The sequence below is a fragment of the Pristiophorus japonicus genome, chromosome 26 (assembly GCF_044704955.1).
Source record: "Pristiophorus japonicus isolate sPriJap1 chromosome 26, sPriJap1.hap1, whole genome shotgun sequence".
In the NCBI taxonomy this organism is placed as follows: Eukaryota; Metazoa; Chordata; class Chondrichthyes; family Pristiophoridae; genus Pristiophorus; species Pristiophorus japonicus.
In genome coordinates, this window is record NC_092002.1 from 16,353,751 (window position 1) to 16,377,040 (window position 23,290).

General features: G+C 46.2%; 1 protein-coding gene across 1 annotated transcript in view; it reads right to left on the reverse strand.

The window, feature by feature from the left end:
• The window catches only part of LOC139239097 (gremlin-1-like), a 265,225-nt gene extending 242,550 nt beyond the window's left edge, over window positions 1-22,675 (reverse strand). The window contains exon 1 of the mRNA XM_070867620.1: window positions 22,567-22,675. The gene's annotated coding sequence lies outside the window, so the exon portion shown is untranslated. The remainder of the gene's footprint in view (window positions 1-22,566) is intronic.
• Window positions 22,676-23,290: the final 615 nt, after the last annotated feature.

The window sequence follows — 23,290 nt, forward strand, 5'->3', positions numbered from 1 at the left end:
ATGTCCTCCCTTACTTTGGCCCCAAGTTTCCACATGATTTGCTCCTGATTTTTAGGAGCAACTGGTGTAGAACGGAGTATCTTAGAAATCGGAATTCTCCACATTTAGTTTGCTCCAGTTCTAGTCAGGTAGAACAGTTTCACTTTGGAACAGAATTTTTTTTTCAAAAGAGGGCGTGTCCGGCCACTGACGCCTGATTTCAAAGTTTCGTGAGTGAAAACTTACTCTAAACTAACTTAGAATGGAGTAAGTGAAGATTTTTGTACGGTTGAAAAAACCTTGTCTACACTTTAAAAAATCAGGCGCAGGTTACAAATTAAACATAGGGAACGAGGTGAGGGGGGGAGGGGGGGGAAGGGAAGTCATTAAATTCTACAATCAATCCTTAGTTATACTTATACAAATATTATACAAATAAATCCAACCTGAATAAAAATTTATAAGCAAAGAAAAGATTAAATAAACCATGTTCCTACCTGTGTGAAAGTGCTTCAGGCAGGCCTTTCAGGCAGCGGTGTGGCATCAGTGTCTCGACGGCAGCGGCAACAGCCTTCGAGCTGAGCTGCACTGCTTGAGCAGGCCTTCATTCTCTTCGTGGCTGGCCGCGAAGAAACAGCACCGGACGGACCCGAGGCCATTCGGCCATGAGATAGCAGTGGCGTCAGTGGCTGGCCGGCAGCTGAAGATACAGCAGCAGCCTTCGAGCTGTGAGGGGGACTGAGGCCATTTGGACAGGGAGAGGCAGCCACATCGACAGTTTTATATTTAAATTTGCAGAATGGGTGCTGCATTGTCAACACCACGTATTATTGCAAAGTTGAATTGGCACTCTTATTTCTCCAAACACACAGTCCTTAATTTGCATGCACCAATGCAGCACCGGTTCTGCAAGTTTAGCAGTGGAAAGCTGAACTCACTGATTTCAGCAGGTGATTTATTCAGCAGTGCTGCTAAAAGCACTCCCTCACACACAGAAATATCAAAAAAAATTAAATTACAAGCCTTTGCAGGGTTCAAGAAACAAATCTTCACTTTTTCTGCAGTATTTTAAAAAATGGCCGAGTGCCAATGTTTGTGTGAGACTGCGCGTGCGCACACGCTCCAACGCGCATGCGCAGGGTTGCCGGCACCACGAAGGCTAATTTAAATTGTACCCGCCCCCTGCTGCTTAGAAAATCGGCGTGAGTGTTAGGCTCCGCCCCCTGCTGCGAAGAGCGCGCCGTGCCAAGCAGACATCGAGCTCTAAGGAGCTCGAGAATATCGGAATTTTTTTTAGGCGCATATTTCGGCGCGAAATACAGGCGCCCAGCTCGGAGGTGCGCCGTTTTCGCCGCGGCACGAAACTTGGGGCCTTAATTCTTTCCAATGCTCTCTTTTCCTGTCTGTTTTATATTTAGGCTGGTTACATATCTTGTAGCTCTCTCCCCCCATCTTACCAGTTTAAAGCCTTTGCCACCTCCCTATTTGCCCTTTCCACTAGGACACGGGTCCCATCTCGGTTCAGGTGAAGCCAGTCCCATCGGTACGGCTCCTTCCTGTCCCATGAAAAGGACCCCTTCTTTCCAACACCAACCCTTTAGCCAGAGATTATTACCCTCAAGGTCCTGCTTTTTAATTTAGAGCCTAACTCCAGATACTCTTTCACCAGGACCTCCTCCCTATTCCTACCTCTGTCGTTTATTCCAACATGGACCACAACAACTTTGCATGGGCTGCCCAAAAGGTCTGGCGGATGAAAAGAAAGACTTGCATTTATAGAGCACCTTTCACGAGAACCGGACGTCTCAAAGCGCTTTACAGCCAATGAAGTACTTTTGGAGTGTAGTCGCTGTTATAATGTGGGACTCGTGGCAGCTACGTTGTGCACAAGCAAGCTCCCACAAACAACAATGTGATAATGAGCAGATAATCTGTTTTTTGATATACTGATTGGGGGATAAATATTGTCCAGGACACCGTGGATAACTCCCCTGCTCTTATGAACGCACTGTTAGCCTGTGAGAACCTTCTCCCAACATCAGAGAAGGTCCTAACTGGACTGGTAAATTCGCAAATGTGACTGCATTTGTGGGTTTGGAACAAATTTGGATGTGTGAATCTTGCAAATGCATCTCAATCGCTGGGTACGGTGGAGCAGTGGTTATGCTACTGGGCTAGTAATCCCGAGGCCTGGACTAATAACCCAGAGGAGATGGCCATTTAAGAATTTGAACTCCGTTTAAAAGAAATCTGGAAGTAGAAGAGTTGGTTTCAGTAAAACTGTGAAGCTGTCGGATTGTCGTGAAGACCAACTGGTACACTCATGCCATCTCGGGAAGGGAACCTGCCGTCCTTACCCTGTCTGGGCCTACACGTGACTCCAGTCCCACACCAACGTGACTGTCTGTTCACTTCCATCTGAAGAGGCCTCGCAAGTTGTGTCAAGTTGACTCGCCACCACCATCTCAAGGGCAACTCGGGATGGCCAATAAATGCCAGCCTTGCTAGCGACGCCCACATCCCATGAATTCATTTACCTTTAAATCTGTTGTCCTCCCTGCAGTATCAATGGAGCACACTCGACAGTGAGGGAGTTGTTTGGTAGTATTGAGGCTGTGACTAACCATCGTACTGGTTAATGAGAATCAATGTCAGAAGATAGTCACTATAAACTTGGGAATCTCTCCACAGATTCTGAAATCGGAGCAATGGACTGAACATGGAACTGAATAACTGAATTAATAGGCAAGCTCCCATTGTGGGTAATATCAGCCATTAAGTGTGTGAGTCATAATCAAAGAAAGACTTGCATTTATATAGCGCCTTTCACAACCACTGGACATCTCAAAGCGCTGTAGAGGCAATGAAATACGCAGTACTTTTGGAGTGTAGTCACTGTTGTAATGTAGGAAACACAGCAGCCAATTCACACATAGCAAACTCCCACAAACAGCAATGTGATAATGACCTGATCATCTGTTTTTTGAGGGATAAATATTGGCTGAGGAAGTCTCCTGCTCTTCTTTGAAATAGTGCCATGAGATCTTTTACATCCACCCAAGAGGGAAGAAAAGGCCACAGTTTAATGTCTCATCTGAAAGACAGCACCTCCGACAGTGAAGCACTCCCTCAGCACTGCAAGTGTCAGCCTAGAGTTATGTTTTCAAGTCCCTGGAGTGAGACTTGAACCCACAACCCTCTAAACTCATAGATATGTGTACTACCCACTGAGCCACAGCTGACCACACTGAACGAAATATGCATGAGCACAAAGGGGCACATTCTTAAACTCAAAGGGAGGGTGAAATAACAGCTTTCCTTTATCGACTTTACAAGAAAGATTCTGAATGGATGAAGCAGACTGCCCAGCGAGGCAGGGAGGAGACTTGTATTGGCTAACTGGATAGTTATTTTTTTAGAAACATTGATTGAGCAGGTGAGAGGCAGAGGAATGTTAGTATTTTTTAACTTTTGTGAATGGGCCAGATGTACTTTAATGGTCTCGCTCAGTCTGACACACTCTTACATAAATGCTAGAAAGTTTCACAATGAATTTCAGCAACAAAATCTCCGACGACACGAGACTAGTCAGAAAAATGACAAAATGACCAGCGCACCGTGGCTGCAGTGTGCACCATCTACAAGATGCACTGCAGCAACTTGCCAAGGCTTCTTCGACAACACCTCCCAAACCTGTGACGTCTATCGCCTACAGCAGGCACACAGGAACACCACCACCTCCAAGTCACACATCATCCTGACTTGGAACGATATCGCCCTTTGTTTCTTCATCGTCACTAGGTCAAAATCCTGGAACTCCCTCCCTAACAGTACCGTGGGAGCACCTTCACCACACGGACTGCAGCGGTTCAAGAAGGCGGCTCACCTCCACCTTCTCGAGGGCAATTAGGGATGGGCAATAAATGCCGGCCTTACGACGCCCACATCCCATGTAAACCACTTTGAGACGTCTGGTGGTTGTGAAAGGCGCTATATAAATGCCCACCGTTCTGGAACATATCGAACTTCATACAATGAATGTCGTGCCGGCAGCCCTGCGCGTGCGCGTTGGAGCGCGCATGCACGCGCAGTAGCCCATAAACATTGGCACTCGGCCATTTTTAAAGGAACTTGAAAAAAAGTGCTGATTTGCCTCGTGGACCTCTGGAAAGGCTTGGGATTGAATTCTGATTTTTTGGTGTCTGAAGGAGTGCTTTTAGCAGCACTGTTGAAGAAATCACCTGCTGGAATCAGTGAGTGCTGCTTTTCACTGCTAAACTTCCAGAACAGGTGCTGCATAGGTGCATGCAAAATAAGGACTGTGTGCTTTGAAAAATAAGAGTGTCAATTCAATACAGCAATGGAACAATGTCCACCAAGAACAAAGAATTTCTTGCATGAGGAAGTAGAGATATTAGTCAACGTCATTGAGCAGAGATGGCAGGAGCTAGATACCAGCAACAGAGGTCGCATAAAAGTGCCACCTAAAGAAATGAAGAAACGCTGGAACCAAGTTGCAGAAGATTACTGCGCAGTGGTGCATACCTTGGGATCTGGAAGCCAGAGTAAAAAGAAATGGCACGACCTTGGTCAAGTAGTTAGTGTAAGTAATATTTTCATTTTTTAATATAATCGTAATTTTAATGTGACTATCTGTATGTCCCACCCTGCAGAAAGACGCACTCTGTAAAAAGTTATCTTTTACTCTTTGCAGAAGAAATTGGCCCACAACAAAAGGGGAGCAACTCGAACAGGAGGAGTCACACCCAATCTACATCCACTGACACCTTTGGAACAGAGGGTAGCTGCCTTGCTGAGTCGTACATGGAGAAAAGCAATCAGTACAGCACAAGCTGGGCCCGCACGTGAGGAAGAGGGTAAGTCCTGAAAATGCATCGTGGCCCTTCAATCAACCTGCTGCCTGGCCTGCTATGTGTGAGAATACTCATGCCACCCATCCTGCCCCCTCCCTTGCTGTTAAACATTTGACTGTTCTGATATATTTTGCAGAACATGATGATGATGATGATGATGGTCAACCCTGAGGATCCTGAAGATACAGAACAAGAACCAGTACAACCAGATGCGGACGAACCAGACTGGACGATGGCAGCGATGACTGAAATGCCTACAGGGGAGAGCTTCCAAATTAATGTTTATGAGCCCCCATTAAGGGGCATCAGAGTTTCAACCCCTTGCATAGGTTCTGGTTCCACCTTCCGTGGTTTTGATTCTGATGTTGCGGGTCCCAGTGGTGCTGCTGGTGTAATGCAGCAGTTTACAGCCAGTGCACCACCATCCGAGCCTGCGCCTCCCACTCGCATAGGTTCTGGTTCCACCTTCCATGGTTTTGATTCCGACGTTGCGGGTCCCAGTGGTGCTGGTGATATCATGGAGCAGTTTACACCCATTCACCCACTATCCCAGCCCACGGCTCGCACTCGAGTGCTGCCGTCTGGAACACCGAGCGTCCCACCATCCCAACCCGCGCCTCTCTCTCTAGTACTGCCATCTGGAACACAAGAGCGTTCCACCATCCCAGCCCACGCCTCCCTGTGTAATGGTGCCATTTGGAACACCGAGCGTCCCACCATCCCTGCCTGCGCCTCCCAGTGTAGTGGTGCCACGAGGCAGACCCAGGCAGAGGAGAAGGAGATTGGAGACACGCTCTCCTGAGATGCAGCGTGCAACAGATGCGGCTCAGGTTGTGGCATTGGGTATGGAGACCAATGAGCTTACCCGATCACTCATCGGTAGCGTCAGTGCAGTGGGTGAAGAGGTGACGGTCCTGACGGGAGAAATAGCAGTAATGACACGGGAACTTAGGGAGGGAATGTCCGAGAGAGTGCAATCGCCGGCACAGGCCGTCAGGGAGGTCTTGCAAGTGGGGCACCGGCCTTCATGGAGGTAGCTGCTGCAATAAGGGCACACAGCCCCGCCAATCAAATGACACTCCCATGAAGAAGTGAACATTCACTGAGATGTGGATGAGAGATGGTTGCAGCCTTTCTTTGTTACTTTTGTTCTTGTTCTTGATGTAGCTGTAGTAGCGTTTTTCACATTGAAATTGTTTGAGTTTTGTAACTTTACAACTTAGAAGTGATCTTAGGGTTTTTAAGTGATCTTATAGTGTAAATGCTCTCACTTCTTGTAACTTATTTAACTTTGCACCTAAAAAGTGATCTTGAAGGTTAAGTGATCTTAAGAGTGTAAGATTTTTCACATTGAAATAGTTTTGTAACTTTACAAGTTTATAAGTGATCTTAAAGTTTTTAAGTGATTTTCCAGAGTCATATTAAAAAGTAAAGTTTGATACAACAAATATTTTATTACAGTGACGTTAACTTTTCAATGAAATATTTTTTCATTAAAACTGAATCATGTTCCATTAACACAACACAACGTAGGAACAATTCCAAAGAATAAACATGTCCATGCGCAACAGTGGTCGCAGAGCCCTCAGGCATCAGTAATTGAAGCGTTCACGGATGAGCTGCTGGCACAGGGCTCGAGCAATCGTTAAAGGAGCACGATCGACGACCTTCCTCTGACCTCGTGCTCCAGCATCAGGCACTTGCATGCTTTCCTGATCGTCATCATCCTCATCCTGCTCGTCCAAAATACTATCATCAGGCACTGGACCCTCACGTGGGTCTTCTGGTTCCACTACCAGCTCCTGCTGCCTCATGATGGCTAAGTTATGGAGCATGCAGCACACAACAGTGAAGTGACCGTGAATCTGAGGAGAGTATTGCAAGTGACCTCCGGAATGGTCCAGGCATCGGTAACGCTGGTTCAATATGCCAATAGTCCTCTCAATGATGCTGCGCATCGCAATGTGCGCCATGTTGTATTGACGGTCAGCTTCCGTCTGGGTTACACGTAGGGGCGTCATGAGCCAGGTGGTCAGGCCGTACCCTTTGTCTCCTAGTAGCCAGCTCTGCCCTTCTGGCTGCTGCTCAAACATGTCAGATAGAACGCTGTCGCGTAGGATGAACGCATCATGGGTGCTGCCAGGGTATCTCGCATCGGCTGACATGATGCGCTGCTCGTTGTCACACACGAGCTGCACATTGATGGAGTGGAAACCTTTTCTATTCCTGTACTGTTTGGAATCCTCCACAGGTGCTCGCAAGGCTATGTGGGTACAATCAATGCAGCCCTGTACCTTTGGGAAGCCAGCAATCCTGAAGAAGCCCACAGCCCTCTCATGGATCGCTTGTGCGGTCATTGGGAAATTGATGAAGTCATTCCTCCGCGCATACGGTGCAGCCATGACCTGGTAAACGCAGGCATGTATTGCACGTTGAGAGATGGCGCACACATCTCCAGTTGTAGCCTGAAACGATCCCGAGGCATAGAAGGAAAGTGCAGCTGTTACCTTCACTTCAACAGACAAGGCAGTTGGCGTTCTGCTTCTGGGCTGCAAATCTGCTCTCAGCATATCACAGATCTCAACGACAACTTCTCTGCGGAAACGCAGCCTTTTGACACAATCAGCCTCACTCATGTCCAGGTACGAGCGCCTGGCTCGATATTGCCGATGTGGGTAAGGTCTCCTGCCCATCAACCTACGGGCTATGACGTTCCTGATGCGGTGAGCTCTAATCAATTCTCTCCTATGCAGTGAATTGCTGGCGAACCATTGCATAATCCGTGGTGTTGACAATGCAGCACCCATTCTGCAATTACAAATTTAAGTTTCAAACTGACTAGCTGGCTGCCTCTCCCTCCCGGTGCTTTGCACGCCTACCCCGTCCCCTGGCCGAATGGCCTCAGCCTCCCTCACAGCTCAAAGGCTGCTTGCTGTTTCTTCGGCTGCCATCAGCCACTGACGCCGCCCCTGTCTCCTACATGGAAGGAAGATCGGCCTGAAGCACCGCAGCTCGAAGGCTGCTGCTGCTTCACACAGGTAGGAATATCCAATATTTTATATTTGCTTTGTTTATAATTTTTTATTCAGGATGGCTCTTTATTTGTATAAGTAAGACTGTTGAATGCTTGTTGAATTTAATTACTTCCCTTCACCCCCCCTCCCCACCCCCTCGTTCCCTATGCCTGATTTGTAACCTACACCTGATTTCTAAAGTGTAGTCAAGGTTTTTCTGAGCGTTCAAAAATCTACACTTGCTCCATTCTAAGTTAGTTTGGAGTAAGTTTTCACTGCCTAAACTTTCAAAACAGGCATAAGTGGCCGGACACGCCCCTTTTGAAAAATAAAAATCTGTTCCAAAATGAAACTATTCTAACTCATTAGAACTGGAGCAAACTAAATGTCGAGAATTGCAATTTCTAAGTTACTCCATTCTGAACCGGTTGCTCCAAAAAAATAGGAGCAACTCAGGCCGAAACTTGACCCCTATGATTCTATGATAAATGGTTATTTATCAGGAATGGGACCAACAACTGACTTATCATGCTGGTGTCAGCCGTGGCTCAGTGGGCAGCACCCTTGCTTCTGGAGCAGTAATGGTCGTGGGTTCAAGTCCCACTTCAAGGACCTGAGCATATAAATCTAGGCTGACACTCCAGTGCAGTGCTGAGGGAGTGCTGCACTGTTGGAGGTACTGTCTTTCAGATAAGATGTTAAACTGAGGCCCTGTCTGCCCTCTCAAGTGGATATAAAAGATCCCATGGCACTATTTCAAAGAAGAGCTGGTGAGTTATCTCTGGTGTCCTGGCAAATATTTATCCCTCAATCAACATAATAGATTAGCTGGTCATTATCATAGTGCCATTTGTGAGAGCTTGCTGTGTGCAAATTGGCTGCTGTGTTTTCCACATTAGAACACTGACTACACTCCAAAAGTACCTTATTGTGGGGCATCCAGTGGTTGTGAAAGATGGGATATAAATCCAAGTCTTCCTTTATCTGTTAGTGAAGATGTTTGCCAGCCCTTGCTAACTCTGCACAGATCAGTTAGGACTGGCACAAAAGCAAAATACTGCGGATGCTGAAAGCTGGAAATCTCAGCAGGTCAGGCAGCATCTGTGGAGAGGAAGCAGAGTTAATGTTTCGGATTGATGACCAAGGGTAATCGACCTGAAATGTTAACTCTGCTTCCTCTCCACAGATGCTGCCTGACCTGCTGAGATTTCCTGCATTTTCTGCTTTTATTTCAGTTCAGACTGGCCTGGGTGTCACACTCTGTAGCACAGCAAGCAGTCAGTTTGGCCACCGTGAAACAGTAAGTATAATTTGTAAATGAGAACAGATGGCTGCAAGTGACATCAAGGCTGCAACATAATCTCTCAGGTGTTGGGAATCTGACAGGTGGAAAATGCTGGAAACACACAGCAGCTCACCCAAGGGCTTCATTCTGACAAAGGATCTACAATGCTAACCTAGCTTTATGTGTCAGCTGTAGCTCAGTGGGTAGCACACTCGCCTCTGAGTCAGAAGTTTGTGGGTTCAAGTCCCACTCCAGGAACTTGAGCATAAAAGTCTAGGCTGACACTGCAGTGCTGAGGGAGTACTACACAGTTGGAGGTGCCGTCTTTCAGATGAGGCTCTCAGCTGGATGTAAAAGATCCCATGGCACTATTTTACAGAAGAGTAGGGGAGTTCTCCCCAGTGTCCTGGCCAATATTTATCCCTCGATCAACATCACTAAAAACATTAACATATTGGCCTTTGAGGGAGCTTGCTGTGCGCAAATTGGCTGCTGTGTTTCCTACATTACAACAGTATGTATATTCCAAAAGAACTTCATTGGCTGTAAAGCGCTTTTTGTCGTGAAAGGCGCTATATAAATGCAAGTCTTTCTTTACGGTTTCAAATTCTGACTGACCAGTTGGGTGTTTGCACCGCTTCCTGACAACATATCGCTTTCACACGAGCGCAAAAGCCTTGCTCTCTCTCCGAACCGCACATTGTACTCCACACCAGCATCTCAAAAATCAACCGCCAAAAAAACAACCATTCGTGATCGCTATAGCAACCACCAGTTACTCTGCGATAAACGTGAATACATTTTGTTTCAAAAACTGCATTTTTTATCATATTTCCACCTTTCTGCATATGTGCAGCAAACAGGTTTATTTGCCCTAAAGTCCTCAGTATTCACTTCCACATCTCACCACTAGTACCACCATGTCCCTGTAATTTCTCCAATAATGCCAGCAGGGTAAGCGAGCAGTCTCTGGATTGACTCTGAATGTAATATTTCCGTGTTGTGCTAAATTTAACATTTTGGCCATTTCAATCTCACATGATATCTGTGTAACTGTAGTACCGAGTCGCAGCTCGAGTCCGTTGCTAATTTCTTGCCATCAGGTCATGGGTTCAAGCTCCACTCCATGACTCGAGCATATAATGTAGGTTGGCACTCCAGTGCTTCACTGCCGGAGGTACCTTCTTACGGGCAAGATGTTAAACTGAGGCCCCCGTCTGCCTTCCAGGAGGTTGTTAAAGATCCTACAGCACGATTAGAAGAAGAGCAGCAGGTTTCCTGGTCAACATCGCTACCTCAACCAACACTACTAAAATCAGATCAGCTGGCCATTTGCTGTTCTTGGGATCTTGCTGTTTGTAAATTGGTTGCAATGTTTACTTACAAAACAGTGCATTTCAGAGAGTAATTCTGGTTGTCACGCACGTTGGGATATGATCAGCAATACTCCCCTTAATTTTTTTCTCTCGGTCCCTTTAAAGTGCCGTGCTACCCATTCAAATTTTGCATCATCATTATACGCAGTCCCTCGAGTCGAAGCTGACTTGCTTCCACGTCAACAAGTTCACAGGTGTTTCACGAAGGAGCTAATATTCCAGGTCCCGAACTAAATCTTGAAGGGTGGAAGATGCCTGTGCGTGGATTTTTTTAACACCAGCCACTACACGGGGCTTGACAGAGTTAGGTCTTGGTCCAGTGGCAAGGGTTAACCAGGATGCCTGGAGACCAGCTCTGCTGCACGGACCTAGTGCGCACACATATTGCAGTGTGGGCTGGGCCCGTGCTGCCCCTGGGCCCTCGCCTCTCCTGGGCCCCGAATTTTACACATGCGCGATTTCTACGCTGCAGAAGTCGGTGAGCGGCCTGCGCGGGATGTCACAGATACTGCGCATCCGCATGGCTGTGGAGCTTCGCGGGAACATTGATAAGGTGCTCATTCTTCCTTTGGTGAAAATAGGACTCCTTACATCTCACAGAAAGAGCCTTGTACAGTTTCATTCATACGTGACTCATCCCTTAATTTCACAATGAGAAATCCTGCAGACTCCCCTTTGGCTTTTTTAATCAGCTGAGTTTGAGAGAAACATGGACCGATTTCATTTCAGTGGACCAGAAACAAAGAAGCAACAACTGGAACTCAACACAGAACAGAGAATCAATGTGGGGTCAATTTTAACCTACTCCACCCATTGGGAAACTGGCAGGGTCAGGTACAATGGCTGTATTAGACCCAGTCCGGTTTCACTCTCCAGCGGCGAACATAAGAATATAAGAAATAGGAGCAGGAGTCGGCCATTTGGCCCCTCGAGCCTGCTCCACTATTCAATAAGATCACGGCTGATCTGATCCTGGCCTCAGCTCCACTTCCCTGCCCAATTCCCATAACCCTTTACTCCCTTATCATTCAAAAATCTGTCTATCTCCACCTTAAATATATTCAATGACCCAGCCTCCACAGCTCTTTGGGGCAGAGAATTCCAAAGACTCACGACCATCTGAGAGAAGAAATTCCTCCTCATCTCCGTTTTAAATGGGCGGCCCTTTATTCTGAAACTATGCCCCCTAGTTCTACATTCCCCCACGAGGGGAAACATCCTCGCTGTATCTACCCTGTCGAGCCCACTCTGAATCTTATACATTTCAATAAGATCACCTCTCATTCTTCTAAACTCCAATGAGTATTGGCCCAAACTGCTCAATTTTTCCTCATAAGTCAACTCCTTCCTCTCAGGAATCAACCGAGTGAACGTAAGAGCAATATTGGACGGGGTGAACCGGTGGCTCTCCTGTCCAGTGAATTAGGGTAAAATTATCGCCCCCCCCCCTGCCGGTGCCTTTCAGTCCTGGAGCATGTAAGAAGCAAATTGCATTGTGCATTAATACGCCACAGGCATTGTTCCCTGTGATTATTTTTTTTGGTGCGGCCCATTCCATTTTTCATGCTGCGCGGTTATTCCATTATAAAGCCGGTGAGTGGCCTGCGCGGGACCCCCAGAGCATTGCCAGGCCACGTAGCCTCATGGGATCATTAGCTACCGGTTGGTAGGAGGCAGTTTTAAGGTCGTAGTCCTCACACAGTGAGTTTCCAAACTCAAGCTGAACATCAGCGGTGAGGTTGGGAGTGAGGCAAGGGAAGCAAGCAGAAAGGTGATAGAGGAATCAGGAAAACAAGTCCTTTTATTAAAATGCCATGGACAGCTACAGGAAATAATCAAAAAGGCTAATGGAATGCTGGCCTTTATATTTAGAGGACTAGAATACAAGGGGGTCATCATCATATCCAATCCCTCAAAATCAAGGAAGACTTGCTTTCACTCTCAGGTGACTGAACAGTCCAATATGGGAATTACAGTCTCTGTCACAGGTGGGACAGACAGTGGTTGAGGGTAAGGGTGGGTGGGACTGGTTTGCCGCATGCTCCTTCCACTGCCTGTGCTTGTTTTCTGCATGCTCCCGGCAATGAGACTCGAGGTGCTCAGCGCCCTCCCGGATACTCTTCCTCCACTTAGGGTGGTCTTTGGCCAGGGACTCCCAGGTGTCTATGGGGATGTTGCACTTTATCGGGGAGGCTATGAGGGTGTCCTTGTAATGTTTCCTCTGCCCACCTTTGGCTCGCTTGCCGTGTAGGAGTTCCGAGTAGAGCGCTGGCTTTGGGAGTCTTGTGTCAGGCATGCGGACGATGTGGCCCACCCAACGGAGCTGGTCAAGTGTGGTCAGTGCTTCGATGCTGGGGTTGTTGGCCTGATTGAGAACATTGACGTTGGTGTGGCTATCCTCCCAGGGAATTTGCAGGATCTTGCGGAGACATCGTTGGTGGTAGAAGTTGTGCTGCAGCTGTACAAAGCCCTGGTTAGACCACACCTGGAGCACTGTGAGCAGTTCTGGGCACCACACCTCAGGAAAGATATATTAGCCTTGGAGGGAGTGCAGTGTAGAATGATATCTGGAGTCCAACGATTAAAGTACAAGGAGAGATTATAGTAACTAGGGCTGTATTGCCAAGAATTTAGAAGATTAAGGGGTGATTTGATAGAATTTTTCAAAAGATTAAGGGGAACAGATAACGTAGATAGAGAGAAACTATTTCTGCTGGTTGAGGAGTTTAGGATGAGGGGACATAGCCTAAAAATTCGAGCCAGACTTTTCAGGAGGGAAATTAGGAAACACTTCTACACACAAAGGGCGGTAGAAGTTTGGACTTGATGCTAGGTCAATTGTTAAGTTTAAAACTGAGATTAATAGATTTTTGTTAACCAAAGGTATTAAGGGATAGGGGAAAAGGCGGGTATATGGAGTTGGGTCACAGATCAGCCGTGATCACACTGAATGGTGGAGCAGACTCGAGGGGCTGAATGACCTATTCCTGTTCCTCTGTTCCTTTGGATGCTCTTGTGCACACCCTAGTGGCCAGTCACAGAATCAAACTGACAAGTCACATTCTGACTGGGGAGTTTGAAGCACAGTGGGGGAATTGATGAAAGGAGGAATGATGGAGACTATAAACAGAAATACTGAAAACTGAGTCAACTTTCAGAATTTACACATTCTGTCATAGTCAATTGGAAAAAGAAATGCTATATATTTTTAACAATTAACCTTTCTGAATTACAATTACCAACATAGCCACAAAATAATGTTTCTCAATCCCTCGGATATACGGCACAGAAACAGGCCATTCGGCCCATCCAGTCCATGCCGGCGTTTATGCTCCACTCGAGCCTCCTCCCGTCTTTCCTCATCTAAATCTATCAGCATAACCCTCTCTTCCCTTCTCTCCCATATGCTTGTCCAGCCTCCCCTTAAATGCATCGATACTATTCACCTCAACCACTCCCTGTGGCAGCGAGTTCCACATTCTCACCACTCTCTGGGTAAAGAAGTTTCTTCTGAATTCCCCATTGGATTTCTTGGTGACTATCTTATATTGATGGCCTCTAGTTTTTCTCTTCTCCATAAGTGAAAACATTCTCTCGTACCCATTCTGTCAAAACCTTTCATAATTTTAAAGACCTCTATTAGGTCACCCCTCAGCCTTCTTTTTTCAAGAGAAAAGAGACCCAGCCTGTTCATCCTTTCCTGTTATGTATACCCTCGTATTTCTGGTATCATCCTTGTAAATAATTGTATATAATGTCACCCCTGTGCTCGCTGACCTTCATTGGCTCCGGTTAAGCAACGCCTCAATTTCAAAATTCTCATCCTTATTTTCAACTCCCTCCATGGCCTCGCCCCTCCCTATCTCTGTAATCCCCTCCAGCCCCACAAACCCCCGAGATGTCTGCGCTCCTCTAATTCTGCCCTCCTGAGCATCCCTGATTATAATCGCTCAACCATTGGTGGCCATGCCTTCTGTTGCCTAGGCCCCAAGCTCTGGAACTCCCTCCCTAAACTTCTCCACCTCTCTACCTCTCTTTCCTCCTGCAAGACGCTCCTTAAAACCTACCTCTTTGACCAAGCTTTTGGTCACCGGCGCTAATTTCTCCTTACGCGGCTTGGTGTCAAATTTTTATATCATAATACTCCTGTGAAGCGCCTTGGGACGTATCACTACGTTAAAGGTGCTATATAATACAAGTTGTTGTTGTTGTTGTAATATTCTCAGGAATATAATAAAGTTTAGCTTGTTATCATTTAAAATTCAGCACTAACAATACTGTGAGAGAGTATTTGCCTTCTAAAAGTATAATCTAAAGTTCACATCACAGCCCAAACATCACATTAAGAATTGATTTCAAACACCCCGTTCCATAAAGTATTCTTGTCTCAGCCTTGGCTCACTGGGTAGCACTCGCGCCTCTGAGTTCATATTAATGCTCCATCCCAGCAACTGGAGTACAAATATCTGCGTTGACATTCAGGCCAGTGCTGAGGGAGTGCTGCACTGTCGGAGGTGCCGTCTTTCAGACAAGACGTTCAATCTCTCAGGTTGATATAAAAGATGCCATGGGCATTATTTCGAAGAAGAGCGGGACAGTTCTTCCTGGTATCCTGAGCCAATATTTATCCCTCAATCAACATCACTAAAAGAACTGATTATCTGGTCATTGTCACATTGCTGTTTGTGGAATATATGAAGGAGTGCAAAGTTATCCACTTTGGTCAGTAAAATAGAGAGGCAGAATATTTTTAAATGGTGAGGGACTGGGAAAAATTGGTGTTCAGAAGTACCTTGTATATGAATCATAGAAAGTTAATGTGCAGGTACAGCAAGCAATTAAGAAAGCAAATGGTGTGTTATCCTTTATTACAAAGGGATTAGAGTATACGAGTAAAGAAGCCTTACTACAATTATATCATCATCATCATAGGCAGTCCCTCGAAGCGAGGATGACTTGCTTCCACGCCAAAAAAGGATAAGTTTACGGGTGTTCCAATGAAGGACCTAATATTCCGGATCCCGAACTACATGTTGAAGGGTGGAAGATGCCTGTGCGTGGATATTTTTAACGTGTGGTGACCATTGCACACCAGCCACCACACGGGCTTGACAGAGCTAGGTCTTGGTCCAGTGGCAAGGGTTAACCAGGACTACAGGAGACCAGCTCTGCTCCACGGACCTAGTGCGCGCACATATCACAGTGTGGGCTGGCCCGTGCTGCCCCTGGGCCCGCGCCTCTTCTGGGCCCCAAACTCGCGCCTCTGCTGGGCCCCAATCACATCCGTCTACAATCTCTCGCTGCTCCTTCGTCCCAATCTCGCCGCTCCTGCTGTACCTGCCCACACTCCAATCAGCGATCTGGATCTTGGTGAAGTCCCTCTTCACTGCCGTTGCTCTTCTGCTCCAGCACATGCTGCACCCTGGAGTGGTATGCCGTCACACTGCCTCTTCCGCTCCCCATGTGCTCCGATGGTGCTCGCAGGCCGGGGGCTGCGATTATAAAATTATATAGGGCCCTGGTGAGACCACACCTGGTGTATTTTGTACAGTTTTGGTCTCCTTACCTGAAGAAGGATATACTTGTCTTAGAGGGAGTGCAATGTAAGTTTCCTAGAATCCTGTGCCGAGGGAGTTGTCCTATGAGGACAATATATATACTTGCATTGGAGGCAGTTCAGAGAAGGTTCTCGAGGTTGATTCCTGGGATGAAGGGGTTGTCTTATGAAGAAAGGTTGAGCAGGTTGGGCCTGTACTTATTGGAGTTTAGAAGAATGAGTGGTGATCTTATTGAGACATATAAGATTCTGAGGGGGCTTAACAGGGTAGACACAGAGAGGATGTTTCCCCCCGTGGGGGAATCTAGAACTAGGGGACATAGTTTCAGAATAAGGGGTCGCCCATTTAAAATGAAAATGAGGAGGAATTTCTCCTCTCAGTGGGTCGTGAGTCTTTGGAATTCTCTGCCCCAGAGAGCTGTGGAGGCTGGGTCATTGAATACAGGTGCAGCGTCGAAAATCTGTAGTTCCGGAATATGGAATTCGAACTCCAGACCGATTGGTGGCAGGGTTGTGCGGAATCCATAAAATGTTACAGAATCCGGACCCACCGACCCTGCCGATCCCAGGCCCCGCCTCACCCCGCTAGCCGCTGATGCACTTACCCCGGGGCCTCCCAACTCTGTTTTCTGTTAGTTAGCCAATCCTCCATCCATGCTAATATATTACCCCCAACCCCATGAACTTTTATCTTGTGCAGTAACCTTTTGTGTGGCACCTTATCAAATGCCTTCTGAAAATCCAAATACACCACATCCACTGATTCTCCCTTATCCACCCTACGCGTTACATCCTCAAAGAGCTCCAGCAAATTTGTCAAACATGATTTCCTTTTCATGCTGACTCTGCTTGATTGAATTATGCTTTTCCAAATGCTACTGCTTCCTTAATACTGTGATGAGGAGAAATTTCTTCAATGAAAGGGTTGTGAATCTTTGGAATTCTCCACGCCAGAGAGCTGTGGATGCTCAGTTATTGAGTATATTCAAGGCTGAGATAGATAGATTTTTGGATAATAAGGTAATCAAAGGATATGGGGATTGGGCAGGAAAGTGGAGTTGAGGTAAAGATTAGCCATGATCTCATTGAATGGCGGAGCAGGCTCGAGGGGCTGAATGGCCTGCTCCTGCTCCTAATTTTTATGTTTATATGGGAGCTTGCTGTGTATCAACATAACAAAAACAGATTATTTGGTCATTATCACGTTGTTGCTTGTGGGAGCTCGCGTGCGCAAATTGACTGCCGTGTTTCCTACACTACAATAGTGACTACATGTCAAAAAGTACTTAATTGGCTGTAAAGTGTTGTGGGATGTTCTGAGGTCGCTGTATATGCAAATGTTTTTTTCTTTATTAATAAAGATGGAAAGTCCCTGGCTTAATCTAATCACTTTGAACTGGCATCTGGTTCACTTGACTGCATTGGTGTCCAAAAAAACATTTTTTGAAAATCAAATAAGTAGTAGATAATTAATCAGTGAGTTTGATAAACCCGCAATGACTGGAAAACGAAAGCTAACAACGACAGCTGCTCTGTCAACACCTGAGCGATGTTGACCGGACGAGGAGTCCATACACACCAAAGATGAATCTGTCTTCCCCCTTCTCCAGTGTTAAAGGGCCAGTAGTGCATTCCCGGCATTTTTGTTTTGATATCAGATTCCTGGCATTTTCGATTTCATTTCTTTTTTTTTGCTAATCTCTTTAAGAAATAATCGTTACGGAATGGGGAGCTGGTGCACATTTGTCTATCATGCACTGGAATTAACACTGATGGCCTTACTAAGCACACAGGCAAACATAAAGTACTTTTGGAGTGTAGTCACTGTTGTAATGTAGGTAACGCGGCAGCCAATCTGCGCACAGCAAGCTCCCGCAAGCAACAATGTGAAAATGACCAGATAATCTGTTTTTGTTATGTTGATTGAGGGATAAATATTGGCCCCAGGACAACGGGGAGAACTCCCCTGCCCTTCTTTGAAATAGTGCCATGGGATCTTTTACGTCCACCTGAGAGAGAAGATAGGGCCTCGGTTTAACGTCACATCTGAAAAACAGATCATAGAATCGTTACAGCACTGGAGGAGGCCATGCGGCCCGTCGAGCCCGTGCCGGCTCTCTGCAAAAGCACTTCAACCAGTCCCACTCCCCCGCCTTTTCCCCACAGCCCTGCAAATCTTTTCCTTCAGGTACTTCTTAACCGATAAGGGAATAAGGGGAGCGGGCAGGGGAGTGAGTCCATGATCGGATCAGCCATGATCGTATTAAATGACACAGCAGGCTCGAGGAGCTCCTGCTCCTATTTCTTATGTTCTTATGTTCTTACTCATCTAATTTCCTTTTGAAAGCCACGATTGAGTCTGCCTCCACCACCCTCTCAGGCAGCGCATTCCAGATCCTAACCACTCGCTGTGTAAAATTATTTTTCCTCATGTCGCCTTTGGTTCTTCAGCCAATCACCTTAAATCTGTGTCCTCTGGTTCTCGACCCTTCCACCAATGGGAACAGTTTCTCTCGATCTACTCTGTCCAGACCCCTCATGATTTTGAACACCTCGATCAAATCTCCTCTCAACCTTCTCTGCTCCAAGGAGAACAACCCCAATTTCTCCAGTCTATCCACGTAACCGAAGTCCCTCATCCCTGGAATGACTCACTATAACTGAGAGGGCTAGAAACGGGCGGTATCTAGGCTAGAATGTTTGTAAAACACAGTTTCAGAAGAGGAAGAGCTGGGTTTTTATTCCTGCAGTGGGTGCATTAGTGGCAGTGGGGAGATATTACCTGCTTAAGGGAGCATTCAAAATTTAATTTTGAATGTTAATCTCGTCCTTCCAGAATATCCACTCTGCTGTCTTCCTGTTACAGCCTCCCAACACCCACCTGGACAGGCAGATAAGCACTCAAGTTTAGCATCTCAGTCGCGGAACGCTGACAATGCACTACTCCCTCAGCACTGCCCTGATGCAACAGCCCAGATTATGTGTTCATGTCCTGGCACAGCACTCAAATCCACAGCTTTCTGCACGGAAACCATTAGGAGGCCTTCGGTCGTTAAGGGCAGCAGTGAAGTACGACCCCCTTACAGAGAGACTTGCATTTCTATAGCACCTTTCCAGACATCTCAAAGCACTTTTACAGCCAATGGAGTACTTTTTGGAGTGTCGTCACTGTTATAAGTGGGAACGCGGCAGCCAATTTGTGCACAGCAAGCTCCCACAAGCAGCAATGTGATAATGACCAGATCATCTGTTTTTTTGTGATGTTGATTGGGGGATAAATATTGGCCAGGACACCAGGGAGAACTCCCCTGCTGTTCCTCAAAATAGTGCTGTGGGATCATTTACGTCCACCTGAGATGGCAGACGGGGCCTCGGTTTAATGTCTCATCCGAAAGTCGGCACCTCCGACAGTGCAGCACTCGCTCAGCACTGTACTGGAGTGCCAGCCTAGATTTTTGTGCTCATATTTCTGGAGTGGGACCTGAACCCACAACCTTCTGACAGCAGAGGCGAGAGTGCTACCCACTGAGCCACAGCGGACACTCAGGTAACAGTCAGGTAATCCTCTTTTGATTACTTATTGGCTAATATTTTGTTTTCCTGGCACAAATTAATTCTGTTTTCATCAGACATAAAGTAAGGGAAGATCTGAAACACTGTGCTCTGCCGATCCCTGTTCACTACAAACAAGTTCTCACTCAGCCTCTCGGCCATCTCCCTCACTGCTGTTCTGATGTCAAGTGAATAGTGTGTTCAGTTTTGGTCTCCTAATCTGAGGAAGGACGTTCTTGCTATTGAGGGAGTGCAGCGAAGGTTCACCAGACTGATTCCAGGGATGGTTGGACTGACATATGAGGAGAGATTGGATCAACTGGGCCTTTATACACTGGAGTTTAGAAGGATGAGAGGGGACCTCATAGAAATGTATAAGATTCTGACGGGACGGGACAGGTTAGATGCGTGAAGAATGTTCCTGATGTTAGGGAAGTCCAGAACCAGGGGACACAATCTTAGGATAAGGGGTAGGCCATTTGGGACTGAGATGAGGAGAAACTTCTTCACTCAGAGAGTTTTTAACCTGTGGAATTCTCTGCTGCAGAGAGTTGTTGATGCCAGTTCATTGGATATATTCAAGAGGGAGTTAGATATGGCACTTACGGCTAAAGGGATCGAGAGGTATGGAGAGAAAGCAGGAAAGGAGTACTGAGGTGAATGATCAGCCATGATCTTATTGAATGGTGGTGCAGGCTCAAAGGGCCGAATGGCCTGCTCCTGCATCTATTTTCTATGTTTTCTATGTTTTTCTATGAATCGCAGGCAGCAACGGAAAATAAATGTTACTCAAAAATTCACAAACCCTCCCCCCAAATATTCATAGTACAATGGCTGAAAATAACAAAATACTGATTAAGTTCACGTTGAGCTTCTTTTAGTTTAATTGGACCTTGGTTAGATTATGTTTACTGACATCCTCCTAAAGGTCTTGATTCTGAGGGTCCCCAATGGCAGCTCCATTTAAACTGGACACAATCCAGCCACAGCAACTATCATAGAGACAGGAGGAGGCCATTCATCCCCTCGAGCCTGTTCTGCCATTCAATTCGATCATGCCTGATCTCTGTGTTAACTCCATTTACCCGCCTTAGTTCCATAGCCCTGAATACCCTTACCCAACAAAAATCTATTAATCTCAGTTCTGACATTTTCAATTGACCCTCCCCCAGCCTCAACAGCTTTTTGGGGAGAGAGTTCCAGATTCCCATGACCCTTTGTGTGAAGAAATACTTCCTGACATCACCCCTGAACGGCCTGGCTCTAATTTTAAGGTTATGCCCCCTTGTTCTGGACTTTTCCCATCATCGGAAATAATTTCTCTCTCTCTACCCCTTCAAATCCTTTAAGCATCTGAAATACTTCAATTACATCACCCCTTAATCTTCTATACTCAATCATTTATCTGGGATTTGTCACTTAGCTTCAGCCAATGCCACATAGTCTGTGGTGCTCTGGAGCCTCTGGTTAAACCTCACACTCTCCATTACTGTTGCCTGAATGATAACCTGAGAGTTCTTCATCCATAAGCATTCCTTTCTAACAGGCAACTGGTTAAAAATGATGAGAAAGAGTCAGGAGAAAATAGATAAAGCAAATGGAATAGGCAATAGAAATTACAACTTGCATTTATATAGCGCCTTTCACGACCACCGTACGTCCCAAAGCGCTTTACAGCCAATGAAGTACTTTTTGAAGTGTAATCACTGTTGTAATGTAGGAAACACAGCAGCCAATTTGCGCACAGCCAGCTCTCACAAAAAGCAATGTGGTAATGACCAGATAACATATTTTAGTGATTTTGATTGAGGGATAAATATTAGCCCAGGACACCAATGATAACTCCCCTGCTCTTACTTTGAAGTAGTGACATGGGGTCTTTTACATTCCACTTGAGAGGTCAAACGGGGTTTTCAGTTTAACGTCTCATCCGAAAGCAGCACCTCGGACAATGCAGTACTCCCTCAGCACTACACTGGGAGAATTTATGTGCTCAGTCCCTGAGGTGGAACTTGAACCCATAACCTTCTGACCCAGAGGCGAGAGCACTACCCACTGAACCAGGAGAGAGGGACAGGGACAAGGGGGAACAGTCAGGTGGTCAAGCTAGGGTCAGAGAAAGGAGAGACCGATGAACAACAGAGAAATTCAAACGGGGAGAAAGTGACACAGACAGAAATCCGGATAGGCGAGAGAGAAATAAAGAGCCAAATAGACTGAGAAGCAGAGAGAGAGCTAACCATTGCAGGTCACTCATTTTCTATCCCTTTTGATCGCTTTCTCGTCCTAACTGGGTACAAGATTTGACAAATTATCGCTGGGAAGGTGCGAAGAATTTCATATTTTTTATGGACATAGTTCCTCTGGCGCATAAATCATCCCAGGCTGCACAGAACCCTGGAATACGCAGGACGGGCCAAGAGCAACTAGGGCCACTTGCAGTCAATAGATGGGAATTTTTTAAAGAGAGACTAATTAGAAAGTGCGTGTTAAAATATTGAGAGCAGCAAAACGCTCCCTGGTTTAAAAAATCCAGCATGCAATACATCTCATTTGGAAAATATACATTTAAAATAATGTACATAGATTGGGATATATCATTTGACACATTTTAAATATATACTAATGGATTTTAAATGATGTGAAATTATGTACAAATTCGTGTGAAATTAAACTGTGTGAAATTTGTAACATGTGAAATGACAAATATATTGTGAAATTTGTAACATAGAATTCTGATTCGAAAAGGGAAAGCTAATATGATAAAGTATGTTAGTGTGCAGCAATCACTAGATCATTCAAATTTAAATAGCAAAATTATTGTGCAGAATTTGATCTAACCTTTGAAAGTAATATGCAGCACTAGGAGGAGGAAGGTCGGTAAAGTTTGCTTTGCGAAGTTAAAAGCCAGAGTCGGCTGTTGGCTCACCTGCTGTTGTGCGGGACACCGCTGCAGAGGTACGCCTGTAATCCGAGGTGTGGAGGAGTGAGTTGCGCCTGTGTGATCCGCAGTGTGTGTGTGTTGTAAAGAAGCACTGCCTTCTGACATGTGTGGCGCCGGATCCTCTGCACAGCAACAATCCTTAAAGGCAAACCCCCACCTCCCCTCTCTCTCCTCCTCCCCGAGTCCGAGCGCACCATCAACTTCCAGGGCAGTGGAGGAAACAAAAGTCCCCGCGATGCGTTATTTCCACCTGTGACTATCTACTGCTCGGACTGCAACAGCCCATCCCAAATATTTAAGGCATCTGAAAAGGCACCGTAACTTCAGATCCAACTGTTCGGCGCTGCCAGAGTGAGGAGCATCACCAAGGATCAGTGCGGGGACTTTTAAACATGTCAGTCAGTAATCCTGTGAAGGTTTGTTATTATAGTGTTCAGTGCCTCGTATTTACAGCACAGTTACAGGCCATTCGGCCCAACTGGTCCGTGCCGGTGTTTATGCTCCACATCAGCCTCCCCCCACCCCTCTTCATCTTACTCCACCAGCATAACCTTCTATTAGCTAGCTTTCCCTCCATTGCATCTTAACTATATAAAACAAAAGCGAGACTTGCATTTCTATAGCGCCTTTCACGACCACCTGACGTACCAACGCACTTTACAGCCAATGAAGTGCTTTTTAAAGTGTAGTCACTGTTGTAATGTGGGAA